The 23,560-nt window shown below is 34.9% G+C and overlaps 2 pseudogenes; both read left to right on the forward strand.

Moving 5' to 3' along the window:
• The first annotated feature begins 6,161 nt into the window (after positions 1–6,161).
• On the forward strand, positions 6,162–7,126 carry LOC114685051 (annotated as a pseudogene).
• An 8,945-nt stretch (positions 7,127–16,071) lies between these two features.
• On the forward strand, positions 16,072–16,934 carry LOC114685050 (annotated as a pseudogene).
• The last annotated feature ends 6,626 nt before the right edge of the window (positions 16,935–23,560 follow it).

Genomic DNA, 23,560 nt, shown 5'->3' on the forward strand with positions numbered 1-23,560 from the left:
TGTATGATATGGCCTTGAAACTTTGTTGAAAGTTACACTTCCCTGAATCTTCATTTCCTCACACTTGTGATACAAGATGCTTAATGTACAACTAATTGGTAAATGTGGTAAGCTAAATTAATGTAAAAATCATCATTTCTTTTTAAATATCAGATGAATGGGTTTAATAGGCTTTTAAAATATGATACTTTTACTCCCTTGAAATTATAACCTAAACTATTTCATATAAATCAAATATAAATATCAAATTTAATAGTATATTCTTATACTAAGTAATTAAAAAACTGCAATGTTTAAAGAGGAAAAAGCACAAAATTCAGTCTTCATAAGACTCACAATAATACTAATGGTGAATATTAGCCTAAACTTACAGAGATAAACTCATATAATATATGATACATCATTTCTACCAGGAAATGCAATGAACAGACACAACACTGGATTATATGAGAAGACATATCTTACCATACAAACGCATGTACAGAACTATGATGGAGAAATTTGACATTGGTAAACATGATGGCATGAAGTTCTTTGCCTCTTTATCAATATTTGAGATGTTTCTTAGAATAGATAATACATTGTTCTCATTTTAAATTTAATATAGCTAGGCATGCTTATACATGCTATATGCTTATAGTCTATGCAATTAGAAAATTAAATAGAAAGACTGTATACTTAAGGATATTCTGGGCTATATTATAACACCAAGCTCAAAGACAAACAAATATAAATCTTGAGTTAGTGAAATGATTAACTGCTCAATTAAATATTGAGACTCATAAGCAAATTTGAAGGTTCCCTATACATAGAGATAACATTAAGAGTACCAAACACCACAAATACCATAAATTTAAAAAAAATGAGAAAATAATAAAGTGTAATATTGTCACTTGTTTGAGGATATTTCAGGAAGAATGAAAAGTGTATCCCTTAAGCCGGGTGGTGGTGTGGTGGCGGGGGCGGCGGGGGGGGGGGGGCGGCGGCGGGGGGCGGCGGCGTACGCCTTTAATCCCAGCACTCGGGAGGCAGAGCAGGCGGATCTCTGTGAGTTCAAGGCCAGCCTGGGCTACCAAGTGAGTTCCAGGAGAGGCGCAAAGCTACACAGAGAAACCCTGTCTCGAAAAAAAAAAAAAAAAAAAAAAAAAAAAAAAAAAAAAAAAGAAAAAGAAAAGTGTATCCCTACAAGGTCACCTTTGATCCAAAAGCTTAGCAGAGTGTCGGTACATGAAACTGAGAATAATTAACAAGAATCTTCATTTAAGGAGGAACACACAGCAAATATTACTCAGGAGCAAAGAATGCTATACCTATAAGCAAATATTCTACAAGAACAAAGAGAAGTAAGGAGTGCAAATATGAAATAAATTTGAGTGGAACTGAGGCAGACTTGGCAAATGTTAATTATTATTAAGAAACCCACAACATTCCTGAAAATATTGGTGAAATTATCCACAATACAATAACAAAGCAAATAAGAAGGAACAATAAAATGATTATGCACCATGATCAAGTTTGAGTCATCCTAGGATTCTAGTATGATTCCATATAAACTAGCCAACAGAGATCATAGATAAAACATAGCACACAGATAAAGTGCAAAAACTGTATGGAAATTTCAGTGGGTGACAAACAAACATTGGGTAAAATTAAGCATTTCTTCACTGATTAAAAAGCAAATTTGGTATAGAAAAAATATGATTCAAAATAAGGAACAACATTTCCAGGTTAAACAGCTAACACAATGAGTGAAAGAGTGGTTAAAGTATTGTGAAGTTGGCTATAACTTAACTATACCTAACTTCAGCATTTTTATTCCATGTAATACTAGTAGTATACTGGTATTACACATAATATTAGCATATACTACTATATAGCACATAATAATAGCACGTATTACTCTAAATAGTAGAATTTACAATAATATAGTATGTATTATACTATATATGCATAGTGTATAATATGATACACTATATGCAACTTTTTTTTTTTTTTTTTTGGTTTTTCAAGACAGGGTTTCTCTGTGTAGCTTTTGAAGCCTATCCTGGAACTCACTTTGTAGACCAGGCTGGCCTTGAACTCACAGAGTTTCACCTGCCCCTGCCCCCTGAGTGCTGAGATTAAAGGCATGAGCTACCATGCTCGGCTTGATACAGGATATGATATGATATGATATATATATGATATGATATGATATAGTATAATATATAATAATACTAGTAGCCATAGTCCAAGCAATCAGGAAAGAGACCAAGACAGGTCACCAAAATTAGACAAGAAAATGTACAAGAAAAGGAACACAGTGCAAAAGTAGTCTACAGAAATTAATAACTTTGCTGTGTGTTATCACGATCATCAAATAGAGATCAAGAAAGAATTTCCACTCATAACTCCTCCAAAATGCTCAGGGATAAACTGAAACAAAGTAATTATTTGAGGTGATGATCAATGAAAGTATCTCTTAAACATGAAACAAAATAGATTATTTTGGTTAGTATTAAATCTGCTGTGAATATTGATAGTCAAGGTGCCCATGATATTTACAAGTAGAGTAGCCTCAGGGGTGTGTTTAAATCTCATGGGATGATATCTCAGGTGCAAAAAAAAAATGAATATAAACAAAGATTTCAAAATTTTCCCAAAATCAGACCATAAACTAAGGCAAATAGGAATCAAATGATGATCTATTGATTAAACAAATATTTAACAAAATGTCTTAAAATAAAAATAAATGCCAATAATCCAAGAAAAGAAGAGTTTAGGAATTGCCAGTGTACCCTCCTAAATGGTTATATTTTATCCATTCCCACTGATAATTAATGAAAATTATTTTTTCATACATCCTTGTGATTTGATGTTCTTGGTGTTTTAGATTCTGGCATTGTATTAGATATGTAAGGGTCTCCCTCTTTACATTTTTAATCCCTTAATGAACTAAGATTGGATCACAGTTGCATAAACTCATTTGTTCTACTCCCTCTAATGGGATTTCTGTGAATGGTTTTGACTTAAAATTCAATCAACCCCCCTGTTTCCATCTTGCTGAGATTCAAGAGTTACTGGATGTTTTCAATGGCAGTCCTTTATCAGACCTGTGTCTTCTAAATATTTTCCATCACTATGTGTTTTTTCCATAGACATCTACATCTTTTCCACAATATCTAAATGAAATTTGCATTATTATGTAGATCAGTGCATAGTAGACCGAAGATAAGAAATGACCTCATAGAAATAATGTGATTGAAAATTAATTGCACAAATCACTAATACAATAACATACTAGAACAATGTATATACAGTGGCCTAACTTTTTTGTTAAAATATCATCAAGTTCATGAATTTATACATTAATGATGAAAATGCATATGTGAACTCTTCCATTCAACATTTATTAAGCTGTATCTCTTACGGCACTTTGAGTTATAGCACATTAAACATTAAGTGAAATTTGTTAGTAGTCATTATTGGATGCCTATGAAATTTGACCACAATCTATTATTACCTGTTATCTTAAAATGAACATGTATCCAAAATATTAGACTCATAAAATAGGTTAAATTTCCAAAAAAGCAAACTGAATTTCAAAGAATTTATCCAAGTACTTAGTTACTTTTGGAACTGTTACTCTTCTCTGATTGATTGTATTTAATTAGAATCATATACATATCTCTCCATGATGAAATATCACTTCATAATAACAATTTCTGATTCATTTCTTTATCTAGCAATTCATTGTTCAAATGACCCCCCCCTCCTTGATTACTTTGAAAAACTCAAAATCACCTGTGTACTTACTGTCCCATAGAGAATCAGCATGTTCTCTCCCTGGGGCATCCTGTGTACTTTAAGAAGTGCCCAAGGACCTGATGTGAGAAGGAAAGAGATTGATGTTCACAGCCTATCTTCTCTGATTGAAAATCCATTTCCAAATGCAAGAGGAAATCTATTTTGTCAAATATTTAGCAGTCCTATTTTTAGATTTTTAAACTAAAGAATTTGCCTTAATATGTAACTGTAGGATGGGATTCTGCTTAGCACAGTGTTATTTGACAGATGAAATCCTTGTCTCCCAGAGAGAATAGGGAGGATTTTCTGTTGACATAGGTCAAAAGAGTTATTAATTTAGAATTTTTTGACTGAGAAATTCAGGTTCAGAGCAGTAAAATTACGGGGCTGATCCACAATTTGAAACAAATAGAATGTAGAAAAACATAAAATTTCTACCAACTATTAATCTAATTTAGGTAGGTTTTGTTGAAGTTAAAGAATTTTAATGAATTTTAAATCTACTTCTTCACTTTAAGACATTGATATAATGGTCAATTCAGGTTTATTTTGGGGGGTGGTATTAGTTTGATTTTTAATTGCATGTCTAATTAAGCTTAGTTGCTTTGTAAAAGAAGCAAAATATAGTAAAACTTGATTTTCTGTTGTTTCTGGGATATAATGATTTCTGAATTTTGACAAAACACTGAGTTATTTGGATATAGCTTTCAGTATGGACACTGAAAGACCTTGGCACAAATGCTGTTTGGTAATAACTGTGAGTTGGTCAGATTTATTGTCTAGCTTCATCTCAGTTATCTCATCAATGCTGAAGGATGTATTTTACAAATTGTCCCATGGATCTCAGAAGACAGTACACACAAAAAATATCACCTCTCCTAGCATATTTAGTAAGGTGTTCCTTGCTATCAATGTACCTTTCTTTGTTAACTCTGAATTTCTATATTATCAAATAATGCTTTCTTACAGAGAGCTGAGGAACTGATTTCACTTTTGTCTTAGAGATTTATTTATATTTCTAACATATCTCTAGTGATATTAGGTAGATGTAACCACAAAAAAAAAAACCCAGTTGCCTAAACTACCAGTTCTCATGATTATGCATTAAACATCGTCAGTAAATTATATAGTGAAAGCATTCCCTATTGGCACAAATGTGGTCTATCTTGATGCCTTTCTTTGGGCACCAACTTCTGTAATAACTATATCGGGTATTGCAATATGGTATTTAAATTTGAGGATTTTATTCATTGCATAAGAACTCTTACCTATTCAGAGAAAGACCATGAATTATTTCTGAAACCTATATACCAAATAATATATCCACTTTGCATGTATATTGGTCATTTTAATTGAGATTTCTGTTAATTGTATAATAAAGTTAGAAAAAAATCAGTGTTATAGGTGTGGCTCAGTATGTCAAGTCCTTGTTTAACAAATATAAAACCCTGAGTTTGACACTCAGCATCACAGACAATCAGACATGGTGGCACATGCTTGTAATTCCAACTCTTTAGAGGTGGAAACAGGGGTGTTTTGTGTCTTCCTTGACTACATATTTAGTTCAAAACTATTTGGCCTACATGAGGACCTTACTCAATAAATTAAAATAAAATGACAAAGTATAGAATTTAAAGAAAAAAACAACAGAAATCACACATGAGTATGTTAAAATGCTTGTTTTAAATAGGAAAAGAGAAAAACAAAAATCAGAATAAATTTTAAAAATATCATTGAATCTGATTTAATTTTCAGGTGAGGTACACATAATATCCTGAAATGCTTATATTCTATTATTGATCATTCTAACTTATGTCCTAATAGAATGAAATAATTATCAAATGATAGGAATCAAAATGCTTTGCTTAAAAATGTGGACCTAATGAGTTTGCAATATAAGACAATTGCATCTTATTCTCAAGTGTTTTGATAATATTAACTAAAAGACATTCATATTCTCTTGATCAGATTCAATTCAGTCTCATTTTGTGTCATTGATCCCAATGCTAAGATGAAATCATTAAGGCAAATCATTCATTGAATCTTGTGTGAATCTAAAGATATCTTCTGGATTTCCGAATTTGAACAAAACATAATAAGAAAGGTGGAAAAGAAAAGTCTATCAATAAATAAAATAACACTAAGTATTGTATTAGATGATTTTAGGAAGATGAACTTAGCCAAAATACAAAAATAATTTCTTTAACTTACTTAAACAGGGTAATGAATCTCCTCAGACTCAACTCCTTCATTGCAGTTGCTGCTGCCAAGAACAAAATCTCCATGATGTCTATCCAAACACAAACATGAGAATATGATTGGATAGACACAGTTTTCACAGGATTTTGCCTTTGTAAACTAATAACAAAAGAGAAATGTCAAGGATTCCATCTGATAACTATGGTCAGGAGAGCAATGTGACTGAGGTCACAGAGTTTATACTAACAGGCTTCACAAATAATGAGAACCTGCAAGTCTTGCTATTTCTGGCAATTTATGTTTTTACTCTGATAGGTAATTTGGGATTAGTTTTGCTGGTAATTGGGATTTCATGCTCCACAATCCCATGTACTATTTTCCAAGTGCTTTATCAATATTAGATGCCTGTTATTCAGCAGATGTCACACCAAAGATGTTGGTAAATTTCCTTTCAAATGATAACTCCATCTCATATCCTGGATGTGTAACACAGATGTTCCTTTTTGTTGCTTTGGGGAACACAGAATGCTTTCTCTTGGCAGCAATGGCTTACGACCATTATGTAGCCATCTACAACCCACTTCTATATGCAGTGAGCATGTCGCCCAGAGTTTACCTACCACTCATCATTGTTTCTTATGTTGGAGGTATTATAAATGGTTCTGTCCACACAACAGCCACTTTCAGTCTGTCCTTTTGTGGATCCAATGAAATTAAGCATGTCTTCTGTCATGTTCCTCCTCTCCTGGCTATTTCTTGTTCTGACACCCACATCAATCAGCTTCTTCTCTTCTACTATGTGGGCATTGTTGAAATCATCACTATCCTGATCGTCCTTGTTTCCTATGGTTTCATTCTCTTTGCCATTCTCAAGATACATCCTACTAAAGGGAGAAGGAAAATGTTCTCTAAATGGGAGCTCACCTCACTGGTGTGTCCATCTATCATGGAACCATCATATTCATGTACGTAAGACCTAGTTCCAACTATCTTAGAGTATGACATGATTGTGTCCACATTTTATACCATTGTTATTCCCATGCTCAATCCCATCATCTACAGTTTGAGGAACAAAGATGTGAAAGAAGCAATGAAAAAGTTCTTTGAGAGAAATTGGTTTATGAAAAAATGTCATTTTTAATGTTGAATTACCCTAAAAATAAGGCTCATTGTAAGTAAATATATTTATGATCAGAAGTTAAAGGAAAAGACTCCTGATTTTAGTTAATAATACTCACATTTTAAAAAATGTTTATCAACAAAGCAGAAATAGACTCTCTGTTACAGAATGTTAAAACTGTTGATGTACAATGTCATTACTATAACTATTAATATGTTCCAACATTAGAAGAATTGTATATACATTGAATATTTTAATATATTTTGTTTTATTGCGTGGTTTTCAGTTGTGATCATGTACACAATATCCTATACTTTTGAATATCATCATATTTAATTATTGCAATAAATATTTTTCACTCACTATATTTTAATTCTTAATTCTTCAGTCCCTCTCTGCTTTAGCTATTAATTCACAATCTACACTCATAAATTCAGACAGAATGAATTGACTGTCATTGTTTTATCCATATCTGTCTCAAGTTATAGATGTTTCTCTATTTACAAAAGTGCTTCATTTCTATTATTCAGTTGCATAAATGGAATACATTTATCTTTAACTAGTGACTGGGTCTAATGGTCTTCAAAAGAAAGGAGTGCACTGGGCAGAATAACCTTCAAAACAATATTCTGTTGCCTTTGTTACTTTGGTTCTGTACTGTTATTTGAGATCAGACTGGTAATTTCTCTAGCACTGTTATTGTGTTCAGGATTACTTTGATTATTTGTAGTCTTTTTTTGTTTGTTTATGAATTTCAGAGAAATTTTATTTCTATAAAAATGACACAAATATTTTGATTGCTGTTGGTTTGAATCTTTAAACTGGTAGAATAGAGTTTTTCTTTTTTTAAATTAAGAAGATTTTTATTCATTGTACATACTAATCACCGAATCCCCTTTTTCCTCCCCCAACTCCTCCAGTCTTCCCATTGCAACCCATGCCCCATTCTCTCCTACAAGAAAGTAAGGCCTCTCATGGGGAGTCAGTAGAGCCTGCTACATTCAGTAGAGCAGATCCAAGCCCCTCCTTCAGCCTCAAGGCTGTGCCAGGTGTCCTACTAGAGGTAGTGGGCTCCAAAAAGCCAGCTCACACACCACGATGGATCCTGATCCTACTGCCAGGGGGCCTCTTAAGCAGATCAAGCTACACAACTGTCTTGCTTATGCAGAGGACCTAGTCCAGTACCATGGAGTTTCCATAGGTGTTGTTATAAATTTCATGAGTTCCCACTAGTTTGGTTTGGTTGTCTTTGAAGATATCCCCATCATGATCTTGATGCCCCTTGTTCATAGACTCCCCCTTCTCTCTTTTTGACTAGACTCCTGGAGCTCAGTCTGGTGTTTGGCTGTGGATCTCTGCATCTGCTTTCATCAGTTACTGGAGAAAGGCTCCATGACTACAGTTAGGGTATTCACCAATCTGATTAATGGGGTAAGCCAGTTCAGGAAATCTCTTCACTATTGCTAGTAGTATAAGCTGGGGTCATACTTGTAGGTTTCTGGGAACTTCCCTAGCACCCAGTTTCTACCTATCCCCATGATGTCTCCCTCTATCATGGTATCTCTTTCATTGCTCTCCCATTCCATTCCTGTTCCAGTTCAACCATTCCATTCCCTTATATTCTCATCTCCCATTCTCTACCCTCCATTACCCCGCACCCCATTCCCAGTTTACTCCTAGAGCTCTCATGTATTTTCCCTTCCCAGGGTATCTATGCATCCCTTTTAGGGTCCTCCTTGTAAGCTAGTTTCTCTGGATCTGTGCATTATAGTCTGGTTATCCTTTGCTTTATATCTATTATCTACTTATGAGTGAGTACATATCATAATTGTCCTTCTGAGTCTGGATTACCTCACTCAGGATGATATTTTCTAGTTCCATACATTTGCCTGCAAATTTCATGATGTCATTTTTTTATTGTTAAGTAGTACTCCATTGTATATATGTACCACATTTTCTTAATCCATTCTTCAGTTGAGGAGTATCTACGTTGTTTTCAGGTTCTCCCTATTATGAATAATGCTGCCATGAACATAGTTGATCATGTGTTCTTGTAGTATGATTGAGCATCCTTTGGGTATATGCCTAAGCTGGGTCTTGAGGAAGATTGATTCCCAATTTTCTGAGAAACTGCCATACTAATTTCCAAAGTGGCCGTGAAAGTTTGCACTCCCACCAATAGTGGAGGAGTGTTCACCTTGCTCCACATCCTCTCCAACATACGTTATTATCAGTATATTTAATCTTAGCCATTCTGACAGGTGCAAGATGGTATCTCAGAGTCATTTTGATTTGCATTTCCCTGGTGACTAAGGAGGTTGAACAATTTCTTAAATGTCTTTCAGCCATTTGAGATTCTTCTTTTGACAATGCTCTGTTTAGCTCTGTAGCCAATTTTTTAATTGGATTGTTCAATATTTTGATGTCTAGTTTCATGAATTCTTTATATATTTTGGAGATCAGCTCTCTGTCAGATGTCGGGTTGTTGAAGATCTTTTCCCATTCTGTAGGCTGTTGTTTTGACTTATTGACCATGTCCTTTGCCTTACAGAAGCTTCTCAGTTTCAGGAGGTCCCATTATTAATTGCTGCTCTCAGTGTCTGTGATACTAGTATTGTTTTTAAGTGATAGTCTTCTGTGCCAATGTATTCAAGACTACCTCCTACTTTCTTTTCTATCAGGTTTAGTATAATTGAGGTCTTTGATCCACTTGGACTTGAGTTTTGTGTATGGTGATAGATATGGATCTATTTGCAATCTTCTACATGTTGATATCCAGTTATGGCAGCACCATTTTTTTGAAGATGCTTTCTTTTTTCATTGTATAGTTTTGGCTTCTTTGTCAGTCTCTGAGCACATATTTTTTTTTCCATATCCTACTGTATTCTTCTTGTATTCTGTCTTCAGGATTTTAAATACTTCTAATTAGAGGTGTTATAACACGTGTAGGTTTACTGGTAAATATTTTTTAGACTATTAGGAATGGCATTGTTTTTCTTATTTCTTCTTTAATATGTTTGTCATTGGTTTATGGAAAGGACATTTGTTTTTTTTTTTCTTATTATTATTTCCTTGCTGCTTTGCTCAAAGTGATGGTCAGTTCTAGAAATTTTCTAATAGAATCTTCAGAATAACTTATGTCAAACATCATGTCATCTGAAAACACAATTTTCAAATTATTTCTCTCTTTATATCATTTTCTATTTCTATGCTTTGTCTATCACCAAGACTTGGAGCACTGCATTAAATAGAGATGGGGACTGAGAAAATCACACACTTGTTGATGATTATAATGGGATGATATTTGCTATGGCTGTGTCATGTAAAAACCTTCATTATGTTGAGGCATTTTTCTCCAGTTCTATATAAGACTTTCATAATAAAAGAATATTGGACTCATCCAAAGATTTTTTTGGCATACATTGAGATGATCTTGTAATTTCTATCTTTAAGCAAACTTATGCAATGTATTACATTTATCAATTTGAGTAATTTTAATAATCTCTTCATGTCTGCCATAATGCTAAGATAATCAGGTCTTTTCCCCAATTTAAGGTGATATTTTTCTTAATTCTTTGAGAGTTTCATAAATGCATAGAATGTATTTTGATCATATTTATCTCTCAGTCATCCCTGAAACTTCTCTTAGATCCATGATACCATCTCTGGACTTAAATGTCTAATTTGTGCTGACCATGTATTCATAAGTTTGAGGCTACTGATGGATGTCTGTGGTCATCCCAAGAGCTACACCCTTAAAGAAAACTGATTCTCTTCACCAGAAGCCATCAGTTGTCAATAGTTCCGCAACTAAGACTGGGGACCTGTGAGTCCATCCCCCTTTCATACCAATCTTCTGAATGCAAACACAACAGCTGTAAATTCATCAGTGCAGAGGTCCTGTTACATCTTAAGGATAATATTTTGCACAAGTCTACCTCCTCCACTGGTTTTTACAATTTTTAGTGCATTTTCTATTCCTGAGTCGTGAGGCAAGTGGGTGTGGTATAAAATCTCATTTGTAGCTGAGCACTCAATGAAAATATCTCACCATTTATCCACTGAACTAAGAAACTTATCTGATAAGGTCGGAGAGTTACACTAATTAATAGGTACAGTAATATGAATTAATGGACAGTTTGATAGTTTCCATTTACCAAATTAATAGCAGTAGGTTCACTCCTGGGCCTGTAAGCTTTACAACCACCATCATTAAGGATGGATAAAACAGTCACATGGAAATACACTACTTTAGAAGCTTCATAAAGTAGCACATTTAGAAGCACATAAGTATATGTGTGTTTGTGTAAATATATTCATACAAAGAAGCTGGAGTTACTCTATACAGGTGATAATAACCTTGCCAGAAATAAAAGATTACAAGCAGATTCATCTTAATAGTTAATTTTTAAGATCACTAAAACTCATGAGATTAATATTCAGTAACTATAATATTCAGTAACTATAATCTCATTGAACTTTATTTTAAGATATGATGTCATATAAATTTGTATATGTGTGTGTCTGTGTATATGTTTATAATAGGTGTGTAAATAGTAATAATTGACTTGCTGTGACCCATTAGTAGCTCAACATTATGATTTAAAATTTATATTTTTAAAATTATTTTTTCATTTATTTACATTCCACCCACAGTTGCCCTCCATCCTCTCCTCCCCATACCCGTCCCTCTGGCCCGCCTTGCCCCATCTACTCCTCTGTTTCTGTTAGGAAAAGGTCAGGCTGTCCATGGCTGTCAACAAAGTATGGCATATCAAGTTGAGATAAGTCTAAGCTTCTTCTTTTGTATTAATACTGTGCAAGGCAACCCAGTATGAGGAATAGGTTACCAAAAGACAGCTCAAGCATGAGGGATAGGCACTCATCCCACTGCTAGGAGTCCCACAAATAGACCAAGCTGCAGAACTTTCACAAATATATAAAGGGCCTAGGTTGGTCCCATGCAGGCTCTGTAGCTGTTGGTCCAGAGCTCCTGTGAACCCAGGTTAGTTGTTTGTGTGGATTCCCTTGTGATGACCTTGATTCCCCTTGGTTCATACAATCCTTCCTCCCTCTCTTCAACTGAATTCCCAGAGCTGGGCCCAGTGCTTGGCTGTAGATTTCTGCATGTTTCCGTCAGTTACTGGATCAAGGCTCTCTGATGACAAGTAGGGTAGTCACCAACTTGATTACAAGAGATGTAGATGGCCAGTTCAGCACCCTCTCCACTATTGTGCATAGTTTTAGCTAGGGTCCTCCTTGTGAGATTCCTAAGAGTTTTCCTGACACCATGGTTTTCCCTGACCCTGAAATGTCCCCCACCGGCATCAAGACATCTCTTCCATTACTCTCCTTCTGTCTGGCATTCAACCCACTCAACCTGATTCCTTCTGCTCCCACCCTATTTTGTGCCACAGTATACGCAGAAGATCTCTTCTACTTCCTCTTCCCAGGGAAATCCATGTGTCCTTTTTTGGGCCCTCCTTGTTACCTAGCCTTTCTTTGGTTGTGGATTATAGCATGGTTATCCTTTCCTTTATAGCTAATAACCACCTATGAGTAAGTATATATCATGTTAATCTTTCAGTGTCTGGGTTTCCTCACTCAGGATGATTTTTTTTTTCTAGTTCCATCCATTTGCCTGCCAATTTCATGATGTCATTTTTTTTTAACAGCTGAGTATTACTCCATCCTGTAAATGTACCAATATGCCACATTTTATTAATCCATTCTTAGGCTGAGGGGATACAAGCTGTTTCCTTGTTCTGGCTATTATGAATAAAGCTGCTATGAACATAGATGTGCATGTGTCCTTGTGGTATGAATGAGCATCCTTTGGTATATGTCCAAGAATGGTATTGTTGGGTCTTTTTATTTTTGAGACAAGGTTTCTCTGTATAGCTTTGTGCCTTTACTGGAACTCACTTTGTAGACCAGGCTGGCCTCAAACTCACAGAGATCTGCCTGCCTCTCCCTCCCAAGTGCTGGGATTAAATCTATGTGCCACCACCACCTATTGTTAGGTCTTGAGGTGGATTGATTCCCAATTTTCTGAGGAACTGACATAATGATTTCCAAAGTAGCTGTATAAGCTTGCACTCCCAACAGCAATGCAAGAGTGTTCCCCTTGCTTCACATCCTCTCCAGCATAAGCTGTCATTTGTGTTTTTGATCTTAGCCATTATGAAAGGTATAAAATGAAATCTCAGAGTCATTTTGATTTTCATTTCTGTGATGGTTAAGGATGTTGAACAGTTTAAGAAATCTCATAATAAATACTCTGCAATATTTTGCAAGCTGACAACCAACATCAAATTAAATGGAGAGAAACTCAAAGCAATTCCACTAAAATCAGGAACAAGACATGGCTGTCTACTCTCTCCATATCTATTAAATATAGGACTCAATAGTCTAGCTAGAGCAAGAAGACAAATAAAGGGGATCAAGGGGATACAGATTGGAAAGGAAGAAGTCAAGCTTTTATTATTTGTAGATGATATGGTAGTATAGGTAAGAGACCACAAAAATTCTATCAAGTAGTTCCTACAGCTGATAAACACCTTCAGAGGTATGGCTGGATACAAGATTAACTCAAAAGAAATCAGTACTCCTATATACAAATGATAAACAGGCTGAGAATGAAATTAGGGACACTACAGCCTTTACAATAGCCACAAATAATATAAAATAACTTAGGGTAACATTAACTAAACAAGTGAAAGATCAAAGGAATTGAATTGAAGACACATGTAAATTCACACATTTATAAACACCTGATTTTTGAAAAAGAAGCCAAAATTGTACAATGGAAAAGAGAAATCATCTTCAACAAATGGTGCTGGCATAATTGGATGTAGGCATGTAGAGAAATGCAAATAGATCCATATCTATCATTCTGCACAAAACTCAAGTCCAAGTGGATCAAAGACCTCAACATAAATCCAGTTACACTGAAACTGATAGAAGAGAAATTGGGAAGTAGCCTTGAATGCATTGGCACAGGAGACAACTCTTCAATAGGACAGCAGTAGCACAGACACTGAAATCTGCAATTGATAAATGGGACTTCATGAAGCTGAAAAGCTTCTTCTGTAAGGCAAAGGATACTATCTTATTTCTTTTCTTAGAGCTGAATAAAATACAAATTCATATTTATATTCAGTGTTTACATATTAGAAAATTCTATAATACTGCAATATTTTGCTCCTAAGATTGAACAAAGAATAATGTAACCAACAAATTTATTCATTCTTTTTATTTGAAGAAGTTTTTCAAGTTTTCAATATTATTATTTTTCATTTATTTTATTTTTTTTCACATCTTTTTAGCTTTATGTGGTTTATGTGCTTTTTTTTTTTTTTTGTGTTTGTGTGTGTTTTTTTGTGTTTTTGTGTCACTGTGCAGATGTGTTTCATCAAATGCCTGAATGATGGACAGTTTAGTGTTACATTGTGCAGTTTGTCTTACCTAATTTAGATTTTGTCTGTAGATGTAGACCAGGTTAATTTGAATAGAGTTCAATCCTAGTTTCTGCTATGGTAACAGGAAATAACCACCATGCATGGCCCAAAAATGTTTTTTTTTTTTTCCCCAAATGCATGCATCATGGCCATATGAACTGAGATAACTCATATTTTAGTTTTGTTAATATATTTCAAACTCTAATTGTTTTATAAATAAAAGAAAAATCTAGAAATAAAAAATGGGTATATGGTAAAGTTTGTTTAAAGAAATAAAGGTAAAAATGTATTTTAAAAATTATTTGATTTTAAATTTTTTTTCATCTTCAGAAAAGACTCAACTGTGCCTTGATGAAATCTTCTGTTCATGACAGTACATCATGAATGTTAGACAAATTCATAACCTGTTCCCTCATCTCTTACTCACCAACTGATGCTACAACAGTTTTCATCATTTAAATTAAAAGTATCTCCCTGTCTATTAAGTACTTCCAACATTTTATATTCAGTCATTGAGAAAAATAATTACCCAGACCTTGTATAAAACCTAGGATCCATCCTGAGGTCTATAATTATGAATACAATGTAGTATGAAAGAAGGTTTAAAAATTAAGAGAGAAAAGTGGACATTTTCAAGATTAAATTGACTGAATCTAAATATAAAAAACACAGTAAAAATTACTTTTTTTTTTCAATTTATGGTTAACAGAGGAGAGGAAGTCATGTAGTTGGACTCATGTCTTCAAAATAACTGCTGCCACTAGAAAGGAGGGCTTGTTCATGAATTACTTTTTTTTTTTTTTTTGGTTTTTTGAGACAGGGTTTCTCTGTGTAGCTTTGCGCCTTGCCTTTCCTGGATCTCGATCTGTAGACCAGGCTGGCCTTGAACTCACAAAGATCCACCTGCCTCTGCCTCCCAAGTGCTGGGATTAAAGGTGTGCACCACACCACCACCACCACCCAGGAATGTGATAGGTGGACACAGTTCTCAAAGGGCATTGGCTTTGTGTGGTGATATTGTGTTCCCCAATATATTGTGCACCCTAATAAACTTATCTGGGGTCAGACGATAGAACAGCCACTAGATATAGAGGCCGGAAAATGGTGGCACACACACCCTTGATCCGATCACTTAGCAGGCAGGGTCTCTGTGTGTTCAAGGCCATACTAGGTAACAGAGCCAAGAGTGGTGACTCGTGCCTTTAATCTCAAGAAGTGAGGGCAGGAAGCAGAAAGGTTTATAAGTTGTGAGGATCAGGAACTAAGTTTGTTAAGCTTTTAGACTTTTAGCAGCAGTTCAGCTGAGATCTATTTGGATGAGGACTCAGAGACTTCCAGTTTGAGGAAACAAGATCAGCTGAGGAATTGAGGAGGTGATGTTAGGTGTGGCTTGTGCAGTTTCTCTGATCTTTCAGCATTCACCCCAGGATTCAGCTCCAGTACTTTTTTATTAATAAGACCCTTTAAGATACATGCTATAGCTTTGTAACCTGTAAAAGCCAAAAAATGCCAATAAGTCCATTAGATTATGGTGTACAAAGAATTCCAGTGAACAATGTAACAGGCTTCTCAAATGATGCTGACATACAAGTCTTATTTCTCTTGTTTCTTGCCATTTACCTTTTTAGGTAATTTGGGACTGATTTTGCTAGTCATTGGAGATTCCCAGCTCCATAACCCCATGTACTATTTTTTAAGTGTTTTATCATTCCTACATGAGTGTTATTCCACATTTATCACCCCAAAGATGTTGGTCAATTTTCTTTCAAAAGATAAATACATTTCATATCCTGGATGTGTGACAGAGATGTTTCTCTTTGTTACTTTTGTAACCACAGAATGCTTCCTGATGGCAACAATGGCTTATGACCATTATGTAGCTATCTACAACCCCCTTTTGTATGTAGTGAACATGTCACCTAGCGTCTACTTACCCCTCATTATAGCTTCCTATGCAGGTGGAATTATGCATGCTACTGTACACACAGTAGCTATTTTGTGTTCATTCAACAAAGCTAGACATATCTTCTGTGATATTCCTCCATTGCTTGCTATTTTATGTTCTAACACACTTATAAAATAGCTTCAGCTGTTCTATTGTGTAAGTTCCACTGAGATCATCACCATCCAGATTGTCCTGGTATCTTACAGTTTCATATTCCTTGCAATTCTTAAGATGTGTTCTGATGAAGGGAGGAGAAAAAAATCTCTACATGTTGATCTCACCTCACAGGAGTGTCCATTTATCTTGGAACAAGTCTTTTCATGTATGTGAGACTCAGTTCCATTGATGCTTTGGAACATGTTTATCCACATTTTACACTATCATGATTCTAATGCTGAATATATATATATATATATATATATAATTTGTGGTTGTCATTAATTCACTTGATTCTTCAGTGCATTCATGTCCTTAGGAGTATATGCATTGGAATTTTGTCATAAAGGTTGTAATAAGCCACCTTTACCTCCTCTAAATTTAATATGTTTTCCTTTAGTTACCTTCTTCCCTAGCTTTCATACAAGTGTCTAATTCTCCTAACATACTCAGAACAAACTAATCACCTAAGGGGGTTTTAGCCATGATCAACTTAAGCCATAGGTCTTTTCTACTTTTCTTTCTTTCTTCTTTCTGTTTTAGATTTTGTTTGTTTATTTTTGGTTTGTTTATTTTTGTTTCTGCTTTTTGAAACAGGGTACTCTACATATTACTGTTTACTCTGGAAATTACTTTGTGGATGAGGCTAGCTCAAACTAATAGAGTTCTGCCTGCCACTGACTCCTGAGTCCTTGAATTAAAAGTGTGAGACACTATGACAGGGTAGGCATAGATTTTTAAATTCATTTTTCAAGGGTTTAATAGCCAATATTCCATAAAATAAATAAAATAGAAATAAATCCACATGAAACCAAGATAAACATGCTGACACAATGTGTACATTATGTATATATATATATATATATATATATATATATATATATATATATATAATCTTTAAGGAAGATTCTATAGTGCTGAGTTTCCATTTGGCTTTTTCCATGTCTTCAGTGTTAAGTGTGCCCCTTCATAGTATTTCTTTCTCCTGGCCATCACAATTTCTGCCTCATTTAATCATTCCTGTTCCATTATGTCCCCTTCTTAAAGTTACATAATTTTATAAAGACACAGCACACATCATCACTTAAGACAAGAGCTCATCTTATAAAAAGTAATATACTCAAAGCCATACCACCACTATATTTCAGGTTATGATATTTTTGAGGTAAGTACAAAGAACTTTTCTACATCCTATTATTAATATACTACCTTACTAAACTAAAATGTTAGCAGTATGCCAGAGATATTTTGTTTTGCATTCTATGACAGGGTATTAAAATATAGCTGCAGGTAAAGTTTTGGATGCAATGTTTCAATCATGGATTTTTTTACAACCTTATTGTTGTTTTCAAATAACCAATAATAGACATTTTCAAGGACAGAAAAGATGAGCAAAAAGAATAATGATGATCTTACTTATAATTAAGTATATAATTTAAATTTTTACCAAATTCATAAAGTACAAATACTCAGTAACTTACATCAAAATTCCAGCTCTCTCCTTTTTTTCAAACAGTATTCCAGAAAGCAAATGGTGTTTTGAAAAATCTTCATGGTTTGCTATTTGGTATGCAATTTGTACCCATCCATATAGACAAATTAATAAAATTTCATTCTTTCCTCATCTCAGTTCTACTTCTCTGAGAAATGTGACTTCTTTTGTCTATAAGGGTATGTTTTTAAATTACTTGAAATTTTTGAATAACATCTAAAGTTTTATTGTGTTAAAGCTATTGTCATATTTCACCCTTAACAAAATGCAACCCAAATGTATTAAGTACCTCAATACAAGACTTGAAAATTTGAAGTTGATGAAGGAAACAGTATGGAAACTGCACCTAATCCTAGCTGGCTTGGGACCACTCCCAATTCACACATCAAAACCGAATCATTTGAAGAGTGAACTCAAACACTATTAGCTGAACCTTTATCTGAGAGGTCATGGTTAAAAATCAAATGGAGATCTGAGCACTTACTCAACAAAATGAGACCAGATTTCTATACTAAGAAACACTGCTGACAAAATACAGATGCCTGAGTCTCAGGCCAGCAACAAGCAATGCGATTTACCAAAGAAAATGTGAATTACTTCTAAAATTATTACCCCCATAAAAATGACAACTTAGATGAAACAATAGACAATGTATTACAAATAGGAATTATAAATATTTCAAAGAATTTAGAGAAGGCAGTACTAAATGCTAGAATGAAGATAACAAAGACAAAATATACAGTTGAATGAAATATTGAAAATAATCTAGGGTATTAAAATAGATTTTAATAAACAGACATGCTAAAAAAAAAAAAAAAAAGCAGTAACCTGAAAACTTGAAAAGAAAAATTCAAGGAATCAAATAAAAAAGCTCATTACAAATCCTCATCACATCCAGAAGGAAAGTCCAGGGCAGGATGGGACCTCTGGTCCAGAAGGGAAGTTCGGGGAAGGATGGGCCCCAGAGCTCCCATCCTGCCCCAGACTACCCTTCTGGATGAGAGAGAGAGAGAGAGAGAGAGAGAGAGAGAGGAGAGAGAGAGAGAGAGAGCTCACATCTTGCCTCAGACTTCCCTTCTGGACCAGAGAGAGCTCCCATCCTGCCCCAGAGTTCCCATTTGGACAAGAGAGCTCCCACCTGGACAAGAGAGAGAGACTTCCTGAATCTGTCAGCTCTGTCTTAACCAAGTGCGCTGATAAGACCAAGAACGAACCACAAGGAGATGGGCAGACATCAAGACAGAAGTACATACACCAAAATGAACAGCAATACAGCATCACAGAACCTGGCCCTCCTCCAGAATCTAGACCTGAACATCAAAAATTGGAAGAAGCAGAAGAAAACAGCCTTATGAATAATATCATGAAGAAGGTAGAGGCTTGTGTAGAGGAAAAGACAAAAAAAATGGGAAGAACGCTATAAACAACTAGAGAAAAGGGCAAACAAATTAGAAGAAAACAATAAAGTCCTGGAAGAAAACAATAAAGCACGGAAAGAAAATCATGAAAAAGCAATGAAACAAATGAAGAAAACAGTTCAAGAGCTGAAAAGGGAAATAGAAAAAATGAAGAAGACACAAACAGAGGGAATGCTGGAAATAGAAAGCCTGAGTAAAAGATCAGGAACTTCAGATGCAAGTATAACCAACAGAATGCAAGAAATGGAAGAGAGGATCTCTGGCGTTGAAGATACAGTAGAAGAAATAGATTCATCAGTCAAAGAAAACACAAAAGTCAACAAAGTCATGAACCAAAATGTCCAAGAAATTTGGGACACCATGAAAAGACCAAACCTACAAACAATAGGGATAGAAGAAGGAGAAGAATACCAATTCAAAGGCACAGAAAATATATTCAACAAGATCATAAAAGAAAACTTTCCCAACTTAAAGAAGGAAATGCCTATGAAGATACAAGAAGCCTATAGAACACCAAACAGACTAGACCCCCAAAAAACTCCCCTCACCACATAATAATTAAATAACTAAGTGTACAGAATAAAGAAAGAATATTAAGAGCAGCAAAGGAAAAAGGCCAAGTGACTTATAAAGGCAAACCCATCAGAATAACACCCAAATTCTCAATGGAGACTTTGAAAGCCAGAAGGACCTGGACATTAAATGCAGACACTAAAAGACCATGGAGGCCAGACCATACTAATATACCTAGCAAAACATTCAATCATCATAGACAGAATGAACAAGAAATTCCAAGACAAAGCCAGATTTAAACAATACTTATCCATAAATCCAGCCCTACAGAAATTACTAGAAGGAAAATTCTTACATAAAGAAGTCAGATACACCCTCAAAAACAGAGGCAATAGATAAAGCTACAGCACTAAACCCCAAAGAAGAGAAGTACACATACACTACCACCAAAAAATAACAAGAATGAACAATCACTGGTCATTAATATTCCTTAATATGAATGGACTTAATTCACCTATAAAAAGATATAGGCTTACAGAATGGATACGAAAGCAGGACCAATCTTTCTGCTTCATACAAGAAACACATCTCAAATTCAAACACAGACACTACCTAAGAATAAAAGGCTGGGAAAAGACTTTCCTATCAAACCGTCTTAAGAAATAAGCAGGTGTAGCCATCCTGATATCCAGCAAAATAGACTTCAAACTAAAATCAATCAAAAGAAATCAAGAAGGGCATTACATACTCATCACAGGAAAGATCCTCCAAGATGAAGTTTCAATTCTGAACATTTATGCCCCAACAAAAGGGCACCCTCATATGTAAAAGAAACATTACTAAAGATTAAACCATATATAACCCCACATATTAATAATGGGATATCTCAATACCCCCACTTTCACAGCTGGACAGATCTCCCAAATCGAAACTTAACAGAGAAATAAAGAAATTAACTGATGTCATGACCCAAATGGACCTAATGGATATCTACAGGACATTTGATCCTAGCAAAAAAGAATATTTCCTTCTTCTCAGCACCCCATGGAACATTCTCTAAAATCGACCACATACTTGGCCACAGGGCAAATCTCAACAGATACAAAACAATTGGAATAACCTCCTGTGTTATATCAGACCACCATGGTTTAAAGTTAGATTTCAACAACAACAAAAACTACAGAAAACCTACAATCTCATGGAAACTGAATAATGCTCAAATGAATCACCAATGGGTTAAGGAAGAAATAAAGAAAGAGATTAAAGACTTCCTAGAGATCAACGAAAATGAAGACACCTCATACCTAAACTTATGGGATACTATGAAAGCAGTGCTAAGAGGGAAATTCATAGCACTAAATGCCCACATAAAGAAGTTGGAGAAATCTCACAGTAGTGAATTAACAGCACACCTGAAAGCTGAAGAACAAGAAGAAGTAAAGTCTCCTAGGAAGACTAGACGCCAGGAAATTATCAGAGTGAGAGGTGAAATCAATAAAACAGAAACAAAGAGAACAATACTAAAATTAATGAAATAAAGATTTGGTTCTTTGAGTAAATCAACAAGATAGACAAGCCCTTATCCAAACAAAGCAAAAGACAGAAAGAGCATCCAAATCAACAAAATCAGAAATGAAAAGGGGAAAATAACAACAGACATTGAGGAAATCCAGAGAATCATCAGGTCATATTTAAAAAACTACTCCATAAAGCTGGAAAACCTAAAAGAAATGGATAATTTTCTGGATAGGTACCACATACCTAAGTTAAATCAAGACCAGTTAAACTATTTAAATAGTCCAATAACCCCTAAGGAAGTAGAAACAGTCATTAAAAGTCTCCCAAGAAAAAAAGCCTAGGACCAGATGGTTTCAGCGCATAATTCTACCAGATCGTCAAAGAAGAGTTAATACCAATACTCTCTAAATTGTTCCACACAATAGAAACAGAAGGAACATTACCAAACTACTTCTATGAGGCTACAATTACCCTGATTCCTAAACCAAACAAGGATGCAACAAAGAAAGAGAACTACAGACTGATCTCCCTCATGAACATTGATGCAAAAATACTCAATAAAATACTGGCAAACAGACTCTAAGAACACATCAAAACAATTATCCACCATGATCAAGTAGGCTTCAACCCAGGGATGCAAGGGTGGTTCAACACAGTAAAGTCTGTCAATGTAATATAGCATATAAACAAACTCAAAGAAAAACCACATGATCATCTCACAAGATGCAGAAAAAACAATTGACAAACTCCAAAACCCCTTCATGATAAAGGTCTTGAAGCAATCAGGAATACAGGGAACATACCTAAACATAATAAAGGCAATTTACAGCAAGCCAACAGCCAACATCAAATTAAATGGAGAGAAATTAAAAGCAATAACACTAAAATCAGGAACAAGGCAAGGCTGTCCACTCTCCCCATACTTATTCAATATAGTACTTGAAGTTCTAGCCAGAGCAATAAGACAACATAAGGAGATTAAAGGGATACAAATTGGAAAGGAAGAAGTCAAGCTTTCCCTATTTGCAGATGACATGATAGTATAATTGAGTGACCCCAAAGATTCCACCAAGGAAATGATACAGCTTGCAAACACTTTCAGCAACATAGCAGGATACAAGATCAACTCAAAAAAATCAGTAGTCCTCTTATATACAATGGACAAAGAAGCTCAGAAGGCAATCAGAGATACATCACCCTTTATAATAGCTACAAATGACATAAAATACCTTGGGGTAACACTAACCAAGCAAGTGAACTACCTATATGTTAAGATCTTTTAGTCCCTGAAAAAAAGAAATTAAAGAAGATGTCAGAAAATGGAAAGATCTCCCATGCTCATGGATAGGCAGGACTAACATAGTAAAAATGACAATTTTACCAAAAGCCATCTAGAGATTCAATGCAATCCCCATCAAAATACCAACACAATGCTTCACCTAGCTGGAAAGGATAATACTCAACTTCATATGGAAAAACAAAAAACCCAGAATAGCCAAAAGAATCCTGTACAGTAAAACAACCTCTGGAGGCATCATGATCCCTGACTTCAAGCTCTACTATAGAGCTACAGTAATAGAAACAGCTTGGTATTGGCATAAAAACTGACATGTGGACCAATGGAATCGAATTGAAAACCCTGACATTAATCTGCACACCTATGAACATATAATTTTGGACAAAGAAGCCAAAAGTGTACAACAGAAAAAAAAAAAGCATCTTCAACAAATGGTGCTGGCATAACTGGATATCAACATGTAGAGGGCTTCAAATAGATCCATATCTGTCACCGTGCACAAAACTTAAGTCCAAGTGGATCAAGGACCTCAACATAAATCCAGCTACTCTGAACCTGCTATAAGAGAAAGTAGGAAGTATTCTGGAACGCGTTGGCATAGCAGATCACTTCCTAAATATAACACCAGTAGCACAGACACAAGAGAAACAATCAAT

This window comes from Peromyscus leucopus, chromosome 4 (genome assembly GCF_004664715.2).
Source record: "Peromyscus leucopus breed LL Stock chromosome 4, UCI_PerLeu_2.1, whole genome shotgun sequence".
Classification (NCBI taxonomy): Eukaryota; Metazoa; Chordata; class Mammalia; order Rodentia; family Cricetidae; genus Peromyscus; species Peromyscus leucopus.